The 20,700-nt window shown below is 39.1% G+C and overlaps 1 long non-coding RNA gene across 2 annotated transcripts in view; it reads left to right on the plus strand.

Annotated features, from left to right (window-relative positions):
- Positions 1–20,700, plus strand: part of LOC110256324 — a 65,343-nt gene that overhangs the window by 23,941 nt on the left and 20,702 nt on the right. Inside the window, exons 2-3 of one of the 2 annotated variants that reach the window (XR_002337733.1) lie at positions 3,993–4,220; positions 5,204–5,391. This is a non-coding gene — a long non-coding RNA (uncharacterized LOC110256324). Of the gene's footprint in view, positions 1–3,992; positions 4,221–5,203; positions 7,410–20,700 lie in introns of those variants that run through there. The other variant, XR_002337732.1, reaches the window with a different exon arrangement.

Here is a 20,700-nt window from a genome sequence, read left to right on the forward strand (position 1 = left end):
ATGTAACAGTACACTTGTGAAAACTGGTTTATTCTTTGTCTTCTTTCAGGCAAGTCATAATGTCATAATATCACAAAACTCAATACGGGTAATAATTTTTAACTGTTAGAGACATACATTTAAAAAAACTATGTATATTGTAGAGTAAAAACAGCAATTGACATACATATAAATACATATTGTGTTCATTTTTTGACTGTTTAGAAGGACAGCTCAGCATGAGAAATAAGAAAGAGTAGATTAGTGTATCTCTTCATCTGATGCTATAACATGAGTATTATTAAGGATTCTAAATGATTATAAAGGGAAAGAGAGGAATATAAAGCCAAGTAGTAACTAACAAACTGAGCCTGACCATGAGGCTGAAATCCACTGTGAGTCCAAGCAGTCAGATCATGCTGGGGTTAGTTGATACAGAGTTTGAACTTTTCCTGGAAACTGTGTAAACAGCCGTTAAATACTGTTTTAGTCTTTGCTCTTAAGATGGTTCTCAAAAGTTTAGGGACTCAGGTGTTTTGCTTGAAGGCAGAAGACAAGTCTGGGCAGAATGTGTTATTGTTCTTGGAAGGGAGCTGGACCTTCGCCAGGGCCCTGGGAGAACAGCAAGGCTCAAACATGGCTGGGAGAGGGGTTGAAAACATATGGTGCACAGACTCAGATCTAAGAGTTTGGGTGCGACACACAGGACCAAATACCCGCAACCATCTGTGTCAGCATTCTGATGTGTTTTGTCTTGATCAGGGATTCTTGAAGTCAGAATCCTATAGAAATAGTAATTAGGTTCAAAGTATTACTGAATAAACCATCTCAATAATTAACAAAACAACTTGCTATTGCTTCCTCTGATGGCATGTTACTAAGCTATTATTGGGAGTTCCCATCCTGGCTCAGCAGTAATGAACCTGACTAGTATCCATGAGGATGCAGGTTCAATCCCTGGCCCCGCTCAGCGGGTTGAGGAAACAGCATTGCTCTGAGCTGTGGCAGACTTGGCTCTGATCCCACATTGCTTTGGCTGTGGTATAGGCTGGCAGCTGCAGCTCCTATTCGACTTGGAAACTTCCATGTGCTGTGGGTGCGGCCTTAAAAAGACAAAAAAAAAAAAGGAAAAAAAAAGAAAAAAGAGCTATCATTGAATTGAGCCTTGAAAGGCTCACTCCAAATCAGAGCATTATTGATTCTTTAAGATCATAGATTCTGAAAAAAGCCGATTAGTCCAGAGTCCCTGTTGAGGGACCAACAATCCAAAAGAGATAGAAAGAGGGTTGGACATGTGAAGAAGGTGGATCTAGGACCCAGCCTCCTGGACGTGGTCTGTGTCCTTTCTCTCTACCACAAGCCCTCAGAAAGGACACGGGCTTTGGTATCTTCATGTTAGCACATATGAGCCATGTGAACTTGTTTTAAAGAGAACAAAAGAAAACCAGTCACATAGGGTGTTATGAGGGCAAAGTGTGGTGTTGAGCGGCTATCACTGTGCATTTAATAAAAATTTTTCTATATAAGAGCACAGATGTTGTTTTTCCTATTCTCTGCCTCATCTTCGATGGATTCTACTACATTTGGAAGATGTAATCTTTGTGGCCCCAGCAAAATATGCTATCATCCTGGGAAATACAAAAACATTGGATACCAGATGCTGCCACACAAATCAGAAGCCTCATCAACACTGTCTTGAATTCCTGACCTAGAGGAAGAAAAATGCATGTGAAAACAATTTGTACAATATAAAATGCTATAAAAATACTAGTTTTTTATTATTAATATAACTTAATCCGTTTTAATGATTTTAATGGTGCCTAGTGCAGCTTTTGCCCAGAGCATTAAGACAAACAGCTTTGGTAATAAACATATCCTTGTGCAAGGGTAGGTAGCCCTTGGCAACAAGAGGGGTAATTGCTTAGAAACAGCTGCCTTCTGGTATAAAGGGAGAGCGAAAATGAACAAGGATTTGCTTCCAAATAGTTCTGAGAAAGACCTGGACACAACCTTGACAGCTTGTGAGAGGGGTTCTCAGGCTTTGGTGAAGAGTGGTCTGTCACCCAGCATGCCGTTTTGTTTAATGAAGCCAGATTTTGGAGCCTATCTGGAAAGAGATTTTCCAGGGAATCCATCTTTTCCTTTAAGTCATTTGGTATCATTTTGAAAGTCTTGGAGTAGAAACTGTGGACATGCACATTTTAGAAAACTAATACTAGTCAGATTCCACAGACAGATATCCGTCAGGGACCAGGGGTGTGCCATCCACAGGCTCACTTGTGAAGGCCTAGTCAGTTATGGGGAACTGTGGCGTGGGGTAATGGGAGACTCTTTTGGGGTTCCTCAAGGTCAGGTAGGGTTTACACTTAACCCACAAATGTGTACTAGAAATACTTCAATGGGGATAAGGTAAAGGAAACATAACTTTTGTGTGGAAGGGTTGGTGGGACCTGGTTGACTGATGATGATGAAACTAGAGGGGTAAATTTGTGTGTGTGTGTGTGTGTGTGTGTGTGTGTGTGTGTGTGTTTGTTGAGTGGATTGCAGTTTAATGGCCTGTGTATAGTTGTAAAACAAGGAATTTTTGTTACAGTAGCATTTTTTTTGGGGGGGGTCTTTTTAGGGCTGTACCCTAGGCATATGGAAGTTCCCAGCCTAGGTGTTGAATCAGAGCTGTAGCAATGCCAGATCTGAGTTGCATCTGCTACCTACACTGCAGCTCATGGCAATGCCAGATTCTTAACCCATTGAGCGAGCCCAGGGTGAAACCTGCATCCTTATGGACTATAGTTGGGTTTGTTACCACTGAGCCACAACAGTAACTCCTACAGTAGCATTTTTTTGTTTGTTTGTTTATAAAAGGAATGTAGAATATTGTAGAATATGTGGGAAAATAGAAACGTATAAAGAAGAAAATTAAAATCACTCACAATCTCCCACCAAAAAGGAATTAATTAAAAGTACTGCACGAATGTCAGTCTAGGCTGGAAATGAACATGGAAACATACAAATCATTGATTTGTTAAAGTAGTGGGAAAAGGGATTTTTATTTCTTTTTTCTTTTTTTGCTTTTTATGGCTGCATCTGCTGCATATGGATGTTCCCAGGCCAGGGGTCTAATCAGAGCTACAGCTGCTGGCCTCTACCACAGCCACAGCCACAGCAATGCCAGATCTGAGCCTGTCTGTAATCTATACCACAGCTCAAGAGATTCCAGACCCTTTACCCACTGACTGAGGCCAGGGATCAAACCCATATCCTCATGGATACTAGTCAGGCTCATTACCACTGAGCCACAATGGAAACTTTCTCTTTTTTCATTTTAGTTCAGTTTGCATTTGTTTCTTCTAGTGCTTTTAATAGAAATATGTGTATGAAAGAGAGCTATAGTGGTAAATTTTAGAAATTTGGAGTACAATTGTATATGCTAGTTTGTTATCTTTACATTAAGCATATTGAGATTTTCTGTTGTGAATATTTTTCTAAAACATTTAAATAGCTCCTTTGTTTTCTGTCATGTGAGTAGATTGTAATTGATTTTAGAAATTCCCTATTGTATACAGTTAGTTTGCTGAATTTTTACTATTTATTTATTTATTGTCTTTTTAGGGCCACATGTGCAGCACATGGAAGTTCCTGGGCTAGGGGTTGAATCAGAGCTACAGCTGCCGCCCTACACCACAACCATAGCAATGCAAGATCTGAGCCGCATCTGTGACCTACACTGCACCTCATGGGAACACCAGATCCTTAACCCACTGAGCTAAGGCCAGGAATTGTACCCAAGTCCTCATTGATCCTAGTTGGTTTCGTTATCACTGAGCCATGGTGGGAACTCCTGAATTTTTTACTATTTTTAAATAAAACTTATACATCATGTTTATGTGGACTTCTATTACTTCCTTGAGATAAATACTTTGAAGTAAAACCACATGATCAAAGGACATACACATTTTCATGCTTTTGATACATATTATTGTACTGCATTCTGAAAATACAAATTTATACTCCAGGGGGATGTTTGAGAAAGGACAAAGAAGGAACTGGGCATCTATGTTGAACTGACTTGGAGAAAGAAGTGTGAAGAAATCTCTGAGAGGGACCAAGCAAGAAGGCATTGGAGGGGATTCCCAGGAAAGAACCCTGAAATGCTCAGGGATTTGTGCCTGAACCAGTGACAAAGTCAGCAGAGTGAACTGAGGGCAACACTTCACCTTGAAGAGGAGATTAAAGAAAAGGACGTAAATGAAAATATTCTCTGAACTTCTATGGGCTCTCCAAAGATTTTTCTAGGGTGGCATATTATCATCCTAGACACTAATGAGGAACTTGAGGCATAGAAATTAACTTTCCCACCATCCCACTAGTTCCAAGTGGCAGAACACAGATTCAAAATGATGCCTTCTAGTCCAAATCCCCATGGTTTTCCATTCAACTTTTTCTTTTCCTTTTCCTTTTTTTTTTTTTTTGGCTTTTTGACTTTTGGGGTGGTTCCCAGGCTAGGGGTCCAATCAGAACTGTAGCTGCTGGTCTATGCCAGAGCCACAGCAATGCCAGATCCAAGCTGCATCTGCGACCTACACCACAGTGCAAGGCAACGCTGGATCCTTAACCCACTGAGCTAGGCCTGGGATCAAACCCACGTCCTCACGGATGCTAGTTGGGTTCGCTAACCACTGAGCCACTACGGAAACTCCGCATTCAGCGTTTTCTCTACCACAAGGAAAGAGCTTGTCCTGATGTCACCTGTTTTTACACTTCATGATGAAGTGGAATGGCCTCCCTCACGTTTGGGGCAAGAGCAGCTCCCATAAGACTGGCTGAAGTGAGAAGGAATGAGGCTGATGAACAAGAAAGGGACAATTTCTACAAAGTGAAAGACTGTTTTAAACTCAAAACTCACTATTATGTCATTATATATTATTGCTAAGCATAAAAGAGATTTTTTTTTTATGAGGCCTTTTTCAAAAGGATTATTCCGCTCCTAGTGCAGATCCATAAACTATAGGCGAATGTTAGGCTTTGTGATTGATTGAGGCATGACAATTAGGTAGTAAGCAGTGGCAAATTGAGTCCCCTGGGGTGGGATGCGCACATACTCACTGGAACGCTCTATTGATCTATCTCATTAAAATTTTAACACTGCTCATTGCCCCCAAACTCATTGTATTAAAATGGCTAGCAGAAAAAATGCTTGGTTCTAGGATTGCTTGCTTTTTTACAGGCCGAATTGGTCATTGAAGGCAGAGAAGAGGAAGAACAGACCTGTCAGCTGCTGGGCAAATTTGATTTGAATGGTTATGTAGATGCTAAAAACCATTTGCTTGTTATTAGAGGACTGTTTCCTGTTCACTCCAGGACCATCCCAGCTAATGAGTCTATTTTGGAGCCAGTATCAGCAAAATGTGAAGGGTAAGCCATTCTTTTTGTCTTCTTTTTACATCACTTGTAAGAGATAGGGGTGAAGGAGTGGTGGATGTGGGAGTCAAAGTCTGGAAATTTGAGCCATGATGCCAACCCTGACTCTGACACTATTTATTTGACTCAGGATAGGTACTTCCTGTTCCTATGCCTCCATCTGTCCAGGGTAGACATTCTAGGATTGCTTAGAAACAAGAAAAAAACACATGTTTTGTATGGTACAGAACATTGCTTCTCTGAAGGTGGTCTGTAGACCAGCAGCATCAGCATCACCTAAAACCTTGTTATGCATAATCTCAGGCTGCATCCTACATCTGCTGAATCAGAATCTGCATTTTGACAAGACCTCCTGATGATTAATGAACACATTAAGATTTGAGAAGCACTGATGCAGAATGGTGCAGTGTTGCAGCTTTACCGTGAATTGTTATTAGACTAAAGGCTCCTCAGGTGAAAATACACAGTGTCGGAATGCTGATTTATTTATGAGCTAGTGTTCATAGCAGGATTCTTCCTTTAGTTGGCAGGCTTCTGCCCTACTCCCCTCATCTAAAATTGTCATGTCAAGAAATGCGATCCATGATTGATAATCTAAATTTTCTAAGAATTCATTGTAAGAAAGGCAAGCATGGGTTACATTTCAGAGGGTGAAACACACTTTTGATATGAAAAGAATGCCAGAAATTAAGGGAAAATAACCATCCACAATGTTCTTATTACCATAACAAAGCAGCTCTTTCCTTTTCATTTCCCTGTATTCTTTCTCAGCCTATTATATAAAGGCAACCATAATTTTTGCATGGCTGTGACCACAGTGTGGACACAGTTTTATACTGGGCATTTTACATCATATCTTAATCACTTCCATGACGCTGCATGATAATTATAATTATAAATGCATCTTTACTGATGACACTTCCTTTCCTTTGGTCACATTTCATGCTACACAATTGAAATATCTCTAGAGGAATATATATACTGTAATATTGTTGGCAAAAGGAAAGGATTGTAATCAATCCCTACTTAACTTTTTCCTGGAACTTCTAATTCTTTTCCATTCTTACAGTGAAATAAAGGGAAGAGGGAAAGATTCGCTTTTGTTCATGGCTATATTATTTAGAGTCAGTTCCTTATTTATCAATGATATTTTCACTTATTTAATCTGACGAAAACCGGAATTTGTCGTAATATTGTACACTTATATTTCATCAGTGGTATCACTTAATTGATTATTCACCCTTCATTGGAGCTTCTGAAGGTTATCTTCCCAGCAAGGTAAAATGGAAAAGCCAATATACATATTTTTAGTAAAAATTCACCCCCTCAATTAAAAAATAGTTTGGCATTTCCACTGTGATTGACACAGTGGTAAGACATATGTCCCATTTAAAAATTCACTGTATCAGGGATATTTCAATTTCCCTCTCTAGTTCACCTGTTCTTATTTAATTTTCAGAGTGGTCTGATAGTTGCTTTATATGTTCAGTCCAGGGAACTTGAGTGTAATCAGTGGAAGAGAGAGGGTGGGGTATGCTTACTGCATCTGAACTTCAACCTGAAGTCTAAGGATCCTTGACAGGATTGTTTCAGCATCTTTTGACTACCAGTGTTGCTACGGAGAAGTCTGATGACATTCTGATTTTTCATTTTTTGTGAATCTTGTTTCATGTAGTCCAGGGCATCTAAAAAGCAAGTTCCTTGTCCTGAATGTGATCAGTAATGTAAAGCATCATTGTGGGGATTTTGCTTGTCTCCCAGCCTGTTGACTGGAACCCAAATTTCTTTTCCTTTCGTCATACAAGGCTAAAACTTTCACAGCACTTGAATCCATCCTAAACATACCTATATGTTGGATACTAAGAACATTCCATGATTACATTTTGGATATATTTTCTTCAACATTAAAACTATATAATTCATTTTCACCAATAGCGATCAGCAGTTTCATTCTATCTGTACCCAATCCTGATGTTCTCCAAACCTCTCTCTCTCTCTCTCTTTTTTTTTTTTTTTGGTCTTTTTAGGGCTACACCCATGGCATATGGAGGTCCCCAGGCTAGGGATCCAGTCGGAGCTATAGCCGCCAGCCTGCACCAGAGACACAGCAATGTAGGATCTGAGTTGCATCTTTGACCCACACCACAGCCCATGGCAACACTGGATCCTTAACTCACTGAGCAAGGCCAGGGATTGAACCGCTGAGCCACGACGGGAAGTCCTCTAAGCCTCTTATTACTCCTCCATGTGATGCAACCCTCCCTCCTAGTAGGAGAGGCATCACAGGAGGCCCGGATGGGTGGTTTTAGGAGCAGGCTGGGCCCAATCGAATAATAATTTCATTTGGCATCATTTAACATGTACCTATAACTGACTGAGATATACAAGTTGGAGTTTGGAGAAGTTTCATTCTGAAACCCACAGTTTTAACATGATACTAGTTTTGGTTGGCCATCAGCTAAAGTGTACAGAAGAGGAAGACTTTTCTATTACTTTGAAAATATTTTTCAGATCAGAGCGAGATAGTAAAATGAAAGGAGAATCGGAATATTTTAATTACTGTTTTGATTGATCTAACAAATTTAGGATTAAGAGACATTTTCTGGGGAACTAAAGGTATACGTTGTTTACAACAGTACTGTGAGTATCATAATGGAAATCAACAAATGAAAGAAAAATCATCCCAAATCCCACTCTTTCAATAATTATCTGTACTCATTTGAATTTTTTTCCTGATGATAGTTATCCAAATGTTCACATAATTTATGTGAAGTTTTAATTATAGTGTAGAAACAACTTTGCATACAGAGTGTTTTACCTAATCATATGCATGCTGCAGTGTAATTTCTCTAATTATAGTTTCTTAATGGTGGAAAATGTTCCCATCAAGTGAATTTATTATGTATTTATTATTATTATTATTTATAATTTATCATTGCTGAGCAGGTAAATTCATTCCAATTTTTCAGTATTATAAATCTGGGAGTTCCCTGGTGGCTCAGCGGGTTAAGGATCTGGAGTTATCACTGCTGTGGCATGGGTTTGATCTCTGGCCCAGGAATTTTTCATGCTGTGAGCATGGCCAAGAATTGGAATGAGTAGTTTGAGGAAGATTAATTCCTTCAGATAAATTCTCTGGGATAGAATTATTGATTCAAAGCAGGTGAGTTCAAGCATTTTTCTAGCTCTTGAGATGTATTACGATCTCCCTTAAAAAGGATGATATTGCTATATTTATTTCAAAAATGTGTGTTCCAATTTATATGGCCGTCCATGTAAATTTAGAAGCCAACTTAGAAGTCTTAGGACAATAAAGCCCTTCATATTCAGGTTTCTGATTCTACAGTCTTTTCCCCATGACATTCCTATTCCTATCTTATTCTCTAAGTATCTTGATCTTGGAATGATAGATTCTATGGTAGTATGCCTTCAAACATACTGATTTCTCTGCTTGCATCACTTGTCCTCTGTTTTCATGTTATCCGTCAAGCCTCAGCTTGGCTGTTAGGTCCCCCAGGGCAAGCCCCCACCCCCTTTTAGCTTATGGTCCCTGCATCTACCCATATCACTGTGTTTATCATTTTGTGCATTGCTTGATTATTTTTCTGTGTCACTATCTATATATTGCAGTGCCTATTTTGTTCACTGTTGAATTTATGGTGTCTAGCACCAGTGGAACTCTGGAATTCAATAATTGCATATTGAATGAAAAGCAGTGCTCAACTAAACTGAAAAAACAGTTAAAGAGACATGGAGGAAAAACCTAATCTGCCAACAGGGCTATTTATTAGATATTTAATTCAAAAATATTTATTGAGTAGAAGACATGGAGTTAGATATTGTAACTACAGAGGACATTAAGAGAAACATTCTTGAGTTCCTTGCTTTCAAATAGGTTAAAGTTTGGTTAAAACTGGGAAGAAAGAAGAGTTGGAAACAGTGTAGTTTCTTTTCTTTTCTCTTTTTTAGTGCCATACCTGCGGCTTATGGAATTTCCCAGACTAAGGGTCAAATCAGAGCTGTGGCTGCCAGCCTACCCCACAGTCACAGCAACACAGGATCTGAGCCACATCTGCCACCTACACCACAGCCCATGGCAATGTCTGATCCCTGACCTACTGAGCGAGGCCAGGGATTGAACCCGTATCCTCATATATACTAGTTGGATTCATTTCTGCTATGCCACAATGGGAACCCCAAGTATAGTTTTTTTTTTTAATGGAGAAGAAATTGAAAAAAATGTGTTTAAGGACATTTTGGACTACAAGAGAAATAATTTTCCTTTTTATGGCTAGTGAATGGAAAGGTGGAGCCATCTCATTCATGGTTAAATGTGAGAATGGTGGGAAAGGGAGGTTTCTCAATTAAAAAATATCTGAACATTGACAATCAAATCATGGTGGGAAAAATTATCTAATTGGAGTCATAGCATATAGAGTATATATAAATTTTATGTCCTGGTTTTATGTAGTCATATCATAAGTATTTTCATATATTTGTAAAATTTTTATTATTATAATTAATGTCCAGAACAAAACAGGAGAAACCTATAGGAAGGTAAAGAGGAGGGAAAGGAGACTCAGAGTACCAGGGGATGTCTAACGAAGGTATTGAGGGGTTATTTGGTGCTCTGTGCAATGGAGAGAATCGAGACTATAAGGATATTTTTATGAAAAGAGATTATCCACAGTTTGGGGAGACTATATCATGAAAGATATATGGAGCAAGAAAATATCCAGAAAGATGCTTCCTAACCCAAACAAATCAATACTGAATATGATTCATACTTGAACCCTTTAAATTTGCAATATCTTGGAGTTCCTGTTGTGGTGCAGTGGAAATGAATCTGACTAGGAGCCATGACGTAGGTTCGATCCCTGGCCACGCTCCAGTGGGTTAAGGATCTGGTGTTGCTGTGAGCTGTGGTGTAGGTCATAGATGCGGCTCAGATCCTGCATTGCTGTGGCTGTGGTGTAGGCTGGCAGCTGTAGCTCTGACTGGACCCTAGCCTGGGAACCTCCATATGCCATGGGTATGGCCCTAAAAAGCCAAAAAAAAAAAAAAAAAGCAATATGTTTTATGAAATATTAACATGCTCAGACAAGGGAGGTGCCTGCTGATATTTTGGCAAAATGCTCTCAGCACCACCCCAGCTAAAAGCCTCTTCCCACCCCTTCAGAGAGATCCACTGACTGACTAAGGCCTTACAAACACTGTTTCCTTTTCAGCTTCAACTTCCGGGGATTCCGCTGGTTGAAAACCATGATCCATACCATCAAGGAGATTAATGAAAGGAAGGATATTTTGCCCAACATCACTCTGGGCTATCAAATCTTTGATATCTCTTTCACTATCTCCAAATCTGTGGAAGCAGCTTTGGTTATTCCTTACAGGGCAGGAAGAAAACAAGCCCAATTTTAGAAACAGTACCAGAGCAATGCTGGCAGGAATTGTTGGAGCAGGCGGGTCATCTTTGTTGGTTGCTGCTTCAAGAGTTCTAGGGTTGTACTATTTACCTTAGGTATTTCAGAATATTGTGCTGGGTACTAACTTATAAAGAAACACAATCTGTGTTTGTAGAAATTGCAGCAAAGAGTAAGGTGCTCAGGTGAGGCTGGGATAAGTTGCAGAGACAGTCAGGATGGTGGTGAGGCTGATTCCCCTTATCCCTCTGTTCAGTCTGGCTTGAGCAAGTGTGACTGGTGATTTCAGACTCTTCTACATCCCTTAGGATCCTGCCTTAATTTTTAGCTTGAGGTTGTGACCCAGAGATTTGTATGTTGACATCCCACCAGGCAGTACACTCTGAAGCACTCGGTGAAGCACAGAGTAGTAGATCATCAAGAAATACTTGTTGGTTGATTGATAGATAGGTATAAGGAACTCACTTTGTTTCTTGCCTGTATTACTAGCTATTAATCCTGACTCTTTTGGTTCGTACACTAACTGAAATGAGCTTGGGAATTTCGTAGGAGTATTGGAATGCTAACCTACAGATTATTTTAAAATCAAGGACAATCACACATTACAACCTAAGAATAGATGATATTAGGAATAATGGATTATTAGAAAAGTGTAAATAAAGCTGTATTCCAGGGATGGTTCACAAAAGTATAAATAGTCAGGACTTATTAATGTGACTGATGATTTAGCTTATTTGTGTTACTGAAGTAATGGAAGAAGTTGAAATAATTGTAAAAAGTAGCATTTCCACAGTGTCTTATAAACTGCAAGTACAAATGTAGGGGGAACAGGGTAACACTAAGAACAGAACCAAGAGGAGGGATTAGGTGACACAGCTGACATCTTCAGCGTGAGCTTCATTCAGCTCAGATAAACTGCTGCTGCTGTGAGCTCTGCCTTCCACCAAATACTGACTGTGGTCCAGGTACCTGCTAGAAACCTCTAGAGAGATCTTCTTATTTAAATCCTGTAGTAAATCTGCAAAAACAGTAAAATAAACCTCATACACAGTAGACACTTTCACATTTGATGTCTCATTTAATATGCTGGGCAACCTTAAAATGTAGATATCATAACCCTGATTTCATTCATGGGGACACTGAGGTTCAAAAACTTAACTGACTTGTCCATGGTCTTACATTGCTTATGTAGCTGGATTTAGAAATTAGGTGTCTCTGCTTCCTAAATAGATTTTTCCTACCTATGGCTTCCATGGTGCTTGTGAGATTCCACGGAAGAATGTAAACTTTAGCCAATGGAGTAAGAATAGGAAAAACAATCTGTCACTTATGAAGAATTGACAATCATAGAGCTATGTAATTATAATACAGGAGGTCTCACTGGAGGTGATGCAGTAATAACATGGGCTGGGATAGAGAATCTTCTTAATTGCAGAATCACTGAGGTTGAGAGTAAAGTATAATGGAAATGTATGTAAGATTGTCAGAAATTCATGATACCAGTCACTCTGCTTTCATTCTTGAGTTCTCACTAATGGAAAATATACACAGGGACCACTGGTAAAAGGAGAAAAATACCTCTTCATTTATCTAGGCAAGTGCCTATAAAATGAGGGCTTCTGGTAACTTTGTTGGAGAATAAGACTTAAACCTGAGGTTGAAATTGAGCTTCCTACCATCTTTCTCAGTCTAAGTCTTGGGACTCAAATACCCAGAAGTCTAAGCAGAGAGAAACAAGGAAAGAGAAGAGGAGAAAAAGAGGGAAAGTGGTGAGAGAGAGAGAACAAACAAACTGGGCTTGCAAAATAGATTGTGACTCTACTTTCTTCATCATCTGTATGGATGAGTTCTGAGAAAGAGCCTGAATGGCCTGAATCATATACCTAGTCTCAAGAAAAGATAGATGAGAGGACTGATGACCTCCCTTTCAGTGCTGTGACCTGGAGGATGAAAAGTGGTGCATTGAATGCCATCATCTTAAAATTAATTTTTCCAATTCCCTTGGAGTGGGGTGGGAAAATGGTGGATGGGGGCCCCAAAGTACTCCCTCTACTAGTCCCCACCTACCGAGTAGGGAAAGGAGTAGAAGTCCTTTTGTCTATGGAAGGGAGTGAGAATGAAGGGAGAACTGTTAAGTTCCTTCCTTATCCAGTAAAAATGCTCAGAGGTTGTATAATTTAAGATTTGGCTATTGCTTTCCAGTAACTGCATGAATATTTTCAATTATAGGCGGGCTATGCCTCTACCTGCTCAATTCTTAGTGACAAGTACCAATTTCCATCTTATCTTCGCACAGTAGCCAGTAATAAGATCCAGTCAGAGGCCGTGGTACAACTTATCCAACATTTTGGTTGGGTCTGGATAGGTACCATAGCAGCTGATGATGATTATGGAAAATATGGAGTAAAAAATTTTAAGGAAAAAATTGAGAGTGTCAATCTCTGTGTTGCGTTCTCCAAAACTGTTCCCAAAGTCTATTCTAATGGAAAATGCAAAAAGCTATCTATGCTATAAAGAACTCTACTGCCAGAGTCATTGTGCTTTATGCATCTGATATTGACCTAACTCCTTTTGTTCTGGACATGGTTTACCATAACATAACTGACAGAACATGGATAGCGAGTGAAGCCTGGATCACCTCAGCCCTCATTGCAAAACCTGAGTATTTCCCGTATTTTGGTGGAAGCATTGGATTTGCGATACCAAGAGCTGACATACCAGGAATAAAAGAATTTCTTTATGATGTACATCCTGGCAAGGATCCAAATGATGTCCTGACCATTGAATTTTGGCAAACTGCCTTTAACTGTACTTGGCCCAATAGTAGTGTTCCATACAACACTGACCATAGAGTGAATATGACTGGTAAAGAGGACAGATTATTGCCATGTCTGACAAATTCTGTACTGGAGAGAAGAAGTTGGAGGATCTTAAAAATAATACCTATCTGGATGTGTCTCAGCTAGGAATTACAAACAATGTCAAACAAGCCATGTATTCTATGGCAATTGCCCTGGATCGTCTGAGTAGATGTGAAGAAGGAAATGGACCATATATACCTGGAAACACTTGTGCATATATACCTGATTTTGAGCCCTGGCAGATAAGTTGTTGTTTATTTCAATTCACGATATAGTTTGACATGAAAAGCATTCATAGTATTAAAACCACTGATCCGCTTTTGTACTTAATAGACATGATTTTGTTACATGCCCACTTGAAAGAATGGCTTGCTTGTGTTCCCAACTGGGCATTTTAGAATTTCCATTCATTAACAGAGTTAATTGGTTTGTTGTGAATGATAGAAAACCCAAAAAACAGTGCCTTAAACAAGATAGGTTTTTTTCCATTCACATAAAGGAAGTTTAGAGATTAGCATTCTGGGACTTAAGAGTGGCTTAGGGATCGAGGTTCCTTCCACCTTGTCATCTCACTATTCTGAATCTGTGCCTTCACCTCATAATCCCATATGGCTACTTGGGCTTCAATCAGCATGTCCACACTCTAACCAGCAGGAAGGAGAAAGGGCAAGGATCTGCATATTTCTCCATTTAAGGACCTTTCCTACAAATGACTTTTACTTCTTACACCCCATTAGCCAGAATCTAGTAGCTTCAAGGGAAACTGGAACATATAGTCTTTGTGCAGTGTCAAAGGAGCCATGCTAGGTGTGAAGGCCAGGAGGTGAATTGGACCATCTTCAAGCTTGTCTCTCACATCTCCTGTCTCAGGTCTGACATCCCAGCTATTCATGTTGCAACACAGAAACCCTAATGGTCTCATCAAGATGCACACCTAATCAGAGTGTGCTTCTCTGCTTACACCCCTCAGTACCTCCTCTCTTACTATACAGGATAAAGCACGAGCATCTCTGATGTTATTGCTCTGTCCATGACCCTCACCACTTCATTCTCCAAACATCAAATTGCTTGTTACTTCCAATGGAAACTGCAGTGACTAGAACCACTTCATCTTCATTCTTATTTTCTTTTTTCCTTTTTTTGTCTTTTTAGGGCCACACCCATGGCATATGGAGGTTCCCAGGCTAGGGCTTGAATCAGAGCTGTAGCCAATGGCCCACACCACAGCCTCAGCAATGTCAGATCCAAACCACATCTGCAACCTGCACCACAGGGCTCATGGCAACACAGGATCCTTAACCCACTGAGCGAGGCCAGGGATTGAACCTGTATCCTCATGGATGCTACTCAGATTAGTTTCCGCTGAGCCACAATGGGAACTCCCATTCTTATTTTCAGATTGATTTCACATTGCATTTAGTTTGTGTTCTTTAGCCTCCACTAATCTGTGGCAGTTCCTCATCCCTTCCTTGTTTTTCATGAACTTAATACTTCTTATAGGTACTGTCCAGCTATTTATGAAATGTTTTTCAATTTGTGTTTGTCCAATTTCCTTCATTATGATTACATTGAGGTTATGTATTTTTGGCAAGAGTACCATAAAAGTCATGTGTATCCTATCCACCTCATATTATGAGGTGTATGACATCACTATGTCTCATTAATGGTGACATTAATTTTGATTACTTTGTGACAGCGATGTCACCATGTTTTTACATTATAAATTTACTATGTTTCTCTTTGTAATTAATAATTATCTTGTGGGGCAATATTTTGAGGCTATGAAAATATTCTGTTTTTTATAATGCTTTGGTCCACAAATTTTGGCATCTATTGATGATTATTCTTGCCTGAAATAACTATTACTGAGTTATTTTTAAAAATGGTGATTTTTCTCCTACATTTATCAACTGGAATTATGTTTTCCCTCACAAATTTATTTATATCAATATGGACTCATTGTTTATATTCTATGAGTATAATAATTCATACTTATTTACTATGTATTTTGTTGCTCAAAAATACCCAGGTTTGACCGCTGGCGAGCCACTTTGAGTTGTCTTCTATTTCCTTTTGATACATCACAGTAATTTCTGATTATTTTTTGTACCCCAAGATATTCCAGGCTCATCTTGTATTTCTCTGCCCCATTTTTTTTTTTAGGGCTGCATATGGACATTCCCAGGCTAGGGGTTGAATCAGAGCTGTAGCTGCCGGCGTACACCACAGCCATGGCAACAAGGGATCCAAGCCACGTCTGTGAACTACACCACAGTTCACCGCCACGCTGAATCCTTAACCCACCGATTGAGGCCAGGGATCGAACCTATATCTTTATGGATGCCAGTCAGATTCGTTTCTGCTGAGCCATGATGGGAACTCCTCTTTGCCCCAGTCTTGTAATCAGCCATTTCTTCAAAGAGACCTATTTCCATTTATTGGAGAATGGACTTTAGAAAGCTAGATCTGAGTACTAAGCTGTTTATTGCTGGTGGGGAAATTGTGGTAAACTCAAAATAAGAAATGAAATTATGCTCTAGATGAGTTCTTTCATTTTAATAGAAATCATCTGAGAACTTCTTTTAAAATTACCTTTCATATGGTAAACAGAAACCTTCTGATTCATTATTTGAAGATTTCAATATTATAATTTAAATTTGCTCAGAAAGCAATAAATATGTGTTAGGATTACATAGAAGAATATTTAGGGAGGGTCAAGGGGCCACATAGTGTCAGGGTGAATGTTGATGGTTTAGTCCAAAAGAATTTATGTTCCTTCACAAATTCCCTGAATGATGTAAAACTGTGACAAGCAAGGCCTCTGAGCAGAGAGAGTTCATAGGTACATGAGTGCTTCACGAATGTATCAAAGTAAAAAAATTGTGATTTATTTAAAACCAAAATGATAATGCACTTCATACTCATTTTTCTCAGCTTATCCTATTAGCAGACTTGGTTAGAATATATAGATTTGTAAAACCCTTTTACTTTTGCAGTTTATTTGGACATTTCTAAATTCCTTTGCATGCCTGGAGGTAGGGAACTGTGTCCTGCCATCCAATAATGATAAACAGATGGAATTATGGAAAAGTTGTAAGGTGGCAGCCTCTGAAAATTTCCTTGCTTGACTCTTGAAGACTGGAAAAGAAAAATGTGCCTCTCTCTAATGGACTTGGCACTTAAAGTCACCCTATTGTGAACGCTGATGATTTCATGTTGATTGAGATCAGATAGAGAAAAAGAAGGAGAGGAAGAGAGAAAAGGGAATGTGACCTGGAGTAGCCCTAATGGTGGATGGTGATTATCGTAATACTTACCTGGGTATACTAACTTACTAAAAGCTTTCAGCTTATTCCCTATGAAGAGGTAGGGCAAAAATGATTTCCCTTCTTTTACAGACCAGGAAACTGATGCTTAATTGGGATATAGGACTTGCCCGAGGTTATGTCATTTGACAGAACCAAAATATGACACCAAACCATCAGATGCCATAATTCAGGCTCTTTCTGCTATACTGTACGGCCTCTCTGGTTTGTAGAGAGTTAGGAATTGGACTGGGCTCCCTGGTTGGGAAACATAAATCCAGCATGAGGTGCTGACAAAGACCAAGGGCACAGGATATATCTCAGTGTAGACTGGTTACCTTCATGCTAAAGGACAAGTGCTTCTACCCCAGCTACGGTTGACCGAGTGAAGCAAGAGTATGAGAGGTATTATTTTGTTGGGGGATTCCTGTTGATGTCTATGACATCATTCTTTGGGTGTAGAATCAGCCTCATTCACTTTCATTGTCCTGGCCGTGACCTCACATATTATTCCCCTGGCTTAGATTTTTCTGTCTCATATATAACTCATGGAATGATTGGCCAATGGGGACCTGCCATGATGCACAGAGAACTCTACCCAATATTCTGTGATAATCTATGTGGGAAAAGAATCTGAAAGAGAATGGATATGTAAAACTGAATCACTTTGCTATACAGCAGAAATTACCACAACATTGTAAATCAACTCTACTTCAATAAAACTTAAATAATAATTAAAAAAAAAGAATCTCCCTGTCCCCAGTATTTGTCAGGCAAATCGCTTCTATTTTAAAACCTAGCTCAGCATGCCCACTTCCTGCAGAAACCTCTTCCATTTTTCCTGAGGCAATTAGTTAGCCACTCCCTCACCTATGCCCTCTCAACACTCCACAACAGCAACATAGAGTACATTGAATTTACTATTAGTATCTGTTTATTTGTAGCCCTTCTAATGGACTGTTCAACTTTTAAGGGCAAGGGATGGATCTTGCTGATCTTCCTTTCATACAGGGAAGGGAATGGTGATAGTAGTATAGACTCATTTCTACAAGCAAAGAAATCTAAGAGAGAATATCCTCTTTTTCCTGAGCAGGTAGATACTAGGACAGGCCACCATACCTGTCCAGTAGAAATTTACAAGCCACACGGGTAATTTAAAATTTTCCAGTAACCATATTAAGAAATAAAATGGAACAGATGAAATTAAATTTAACGTATTTTATTTAACACCAAAATAATATGGGGTCATAATCATGATAACATTACATAAAAATAATTACATGAAATTATTAATGAAAGAGTTTGCATGTTTTTGAATTAACTTTTTGCAGCCCACTGTCTACTAGACACTTACAGCCCATGTCAATTTGGTCAGCCACTTTTCAAATTTCAATTGTCACATGTGACTAGAAGTTATTGTATTAGACAGCAAAAAAATAGAGGTAAAGAAAAAAATTCAGTTCCATGAATAAGATGAGTTTTGTTAGTATTTTCTTTATAAACCCTCTTTTCTAGGCAATCAAAGTTTTATACATTTTTTTCCTCCGATGTTTTTTTTCCCTTGTTTTCTAGTTAATGTACTATTTGAAGACACTTACGTTTACAACGCATAATGGCATGAGAATAGAAATCGGTGATAATGGAGATGTGGCTGGATACTATGATATTCTTAATTGGCAATTAGATGATAATGGAGAGATTGCCTTTATGAAGGTTGGAGAATATATATTCACAAACTCTAAATTTGAACTCGTGATGATTAAGAATGCGACAATATTTTGGAACACTGAATCATCAGAAGTTAGTTACTTTGACATTTTATATATAGAGAGACTTGCACTTCTATACTGTTTCAGGTGCTATGGAGTATCAGAAACCTAGAGTTGGCTATTCCAAGTTAATTTTCCCAAATAAAATATGTATCTTTTATATAGAGAGATTCAGATATTTTTATTTTATTTTATTTTAATTTCTTTTTTTAGGGCTGCACCCACGGAATCTGGAGGTTTCCAGGCTAGGGGTAGAATTGGAGCTGTAGCTGCAGGCCTACACCACAGCTACAGCAATGAGGGATCTCAGCCACGACTGCGACCTACACCATAGCTCACAGCAACACTGAATCCTAACCCACTGAGTGAGACCAGGGATCAAAACTACGTCCTCATGGATGATAGTCAGATTCATTTCTGCTGAGCCACGATGGGAACTCTGAGATCTTTTATTTTTGGAACATTTTCTTGGATTATATTTTTTGTTTAGTTTTTTTTTTTTTTTTTTTTTTTTAGGGTCATACCCACAGCATGTGGAAATTTTGAGGCTAGGGGTAGAATTAGAGCTGCAGCTCCTGGCCTATACCACAGCCACAGCAATGCAGGATCTGAGCTGCATCTGCAACCTAACCACAGCTTGCAGCAATGCTGTATCCTTAGCCCACTAAATGAGGTCAGGGACTGAACGTGCATCCTCATGAATGCTAATGGGTTTGTAACCCACTGAGCCACAACAGGAACTCCTTGAATTGTAGTTTTCTGTGATTTTATTTTCCTTCTTCAAGTATTCTAATCAAAATATTTGATGTCTTTATCTCTCTTCTATTTTATTCACTTCCTTCTTACCTTTTTAATTTAATCTCATCCTTATTCTCTCTTGTTTTCTTGCCTTTATTCAATGACCCTTACTAACTCTTCATTCAAATATATTCTTTTCTGAACACTTTGACATTTATCTTAATTTTTGAAAAGGCTCTATCTTTTCTTCAGTTTCTTTGCTGAGTAAAATGAACTTTTTTCATATCTTCCAGTCATATCCATTTATATTTTTAATTTTAAAATATCTGATTTGAGATATTTAAAGTAGTCTGCTTACTCTGTGTGTGTGTTGGGGGGGGAATTTAACTGAAATTATTATTTTTTTTAAGGGCCACAGGTGCAGCATAGGAAATTTCCAGGCTAGGGGTCGAGTCAGAACTATAGCTGCTGGCCTCTGCCGAAGCCACAGCAATGCCAGATCCGAGCCACATCTGCAACCTACACCATAGCTCACGGCAATGCTGGATCCTTAACCCACTGAGTGGGGCCAGGGATTGAACCCGCATCCTCATGGATACTAGTTGGGTTTGTTTCTGCTGAGCCACAATGAGAACTCCTAATCCACTGAGATGTTTTGATATTCATTTTCTGTTTTCTTCCTAAAGCAAAATTATATGGAGGCACATTCTATTTTTGGTTATCTTCGTGAACGAGGCTGAGGGTTTGGGGTGACTCACAAGTCTCTATTTCAAGACTGTCTTCTTCTGTTAGTAGAGTGAAAAGCAGTTTATTTAAGGGATGACTTTTTGTGGAAAGGAAAGTCTTAACATGTCTTTTGATTTTATGGTTCATCCTTGTTTCTGCAGGGTTCTTAATTTTCCTTTCTTGCATCTTTCCCTTTCTACCACACCTCAAAAAGGTATTTCTCCGTCTGTATACCTTCTGGTTTCACTGCTATGGTGAAACCATTGATTTGAGTCCCACCTTCAAGACCTTGCCCTATAGGCCATGCTGTCTCTGTAAGGTTTGGACCTGGTTTAATGTAGGATGGGACATTTTCTTTCTAGGAATGATTTTGTCTACTCTCTGTTAACCTTAGATCGTCTGTTTCCCCCTTACTCTTTCTTGCACAGTCTTCCCAGATTCCCCTCACTTTCCGTAGGCCTAGGGATGAGGAGGGAGCTCT

Source organism: Sus scrofa, chromosome 13 (assembly GCF_000003025.6).
Source record: "Sus scrofa isolate TJ Tabasco breed Duroc chromosome 13, Sscrofa11.1, whole genome shotgun sequence".
Lineage (NCBI taxonomy): Eukaryota > Metazoa > Chordata > Mammalia > Artiodactyla > Suidae > Sus > Sus scrofa.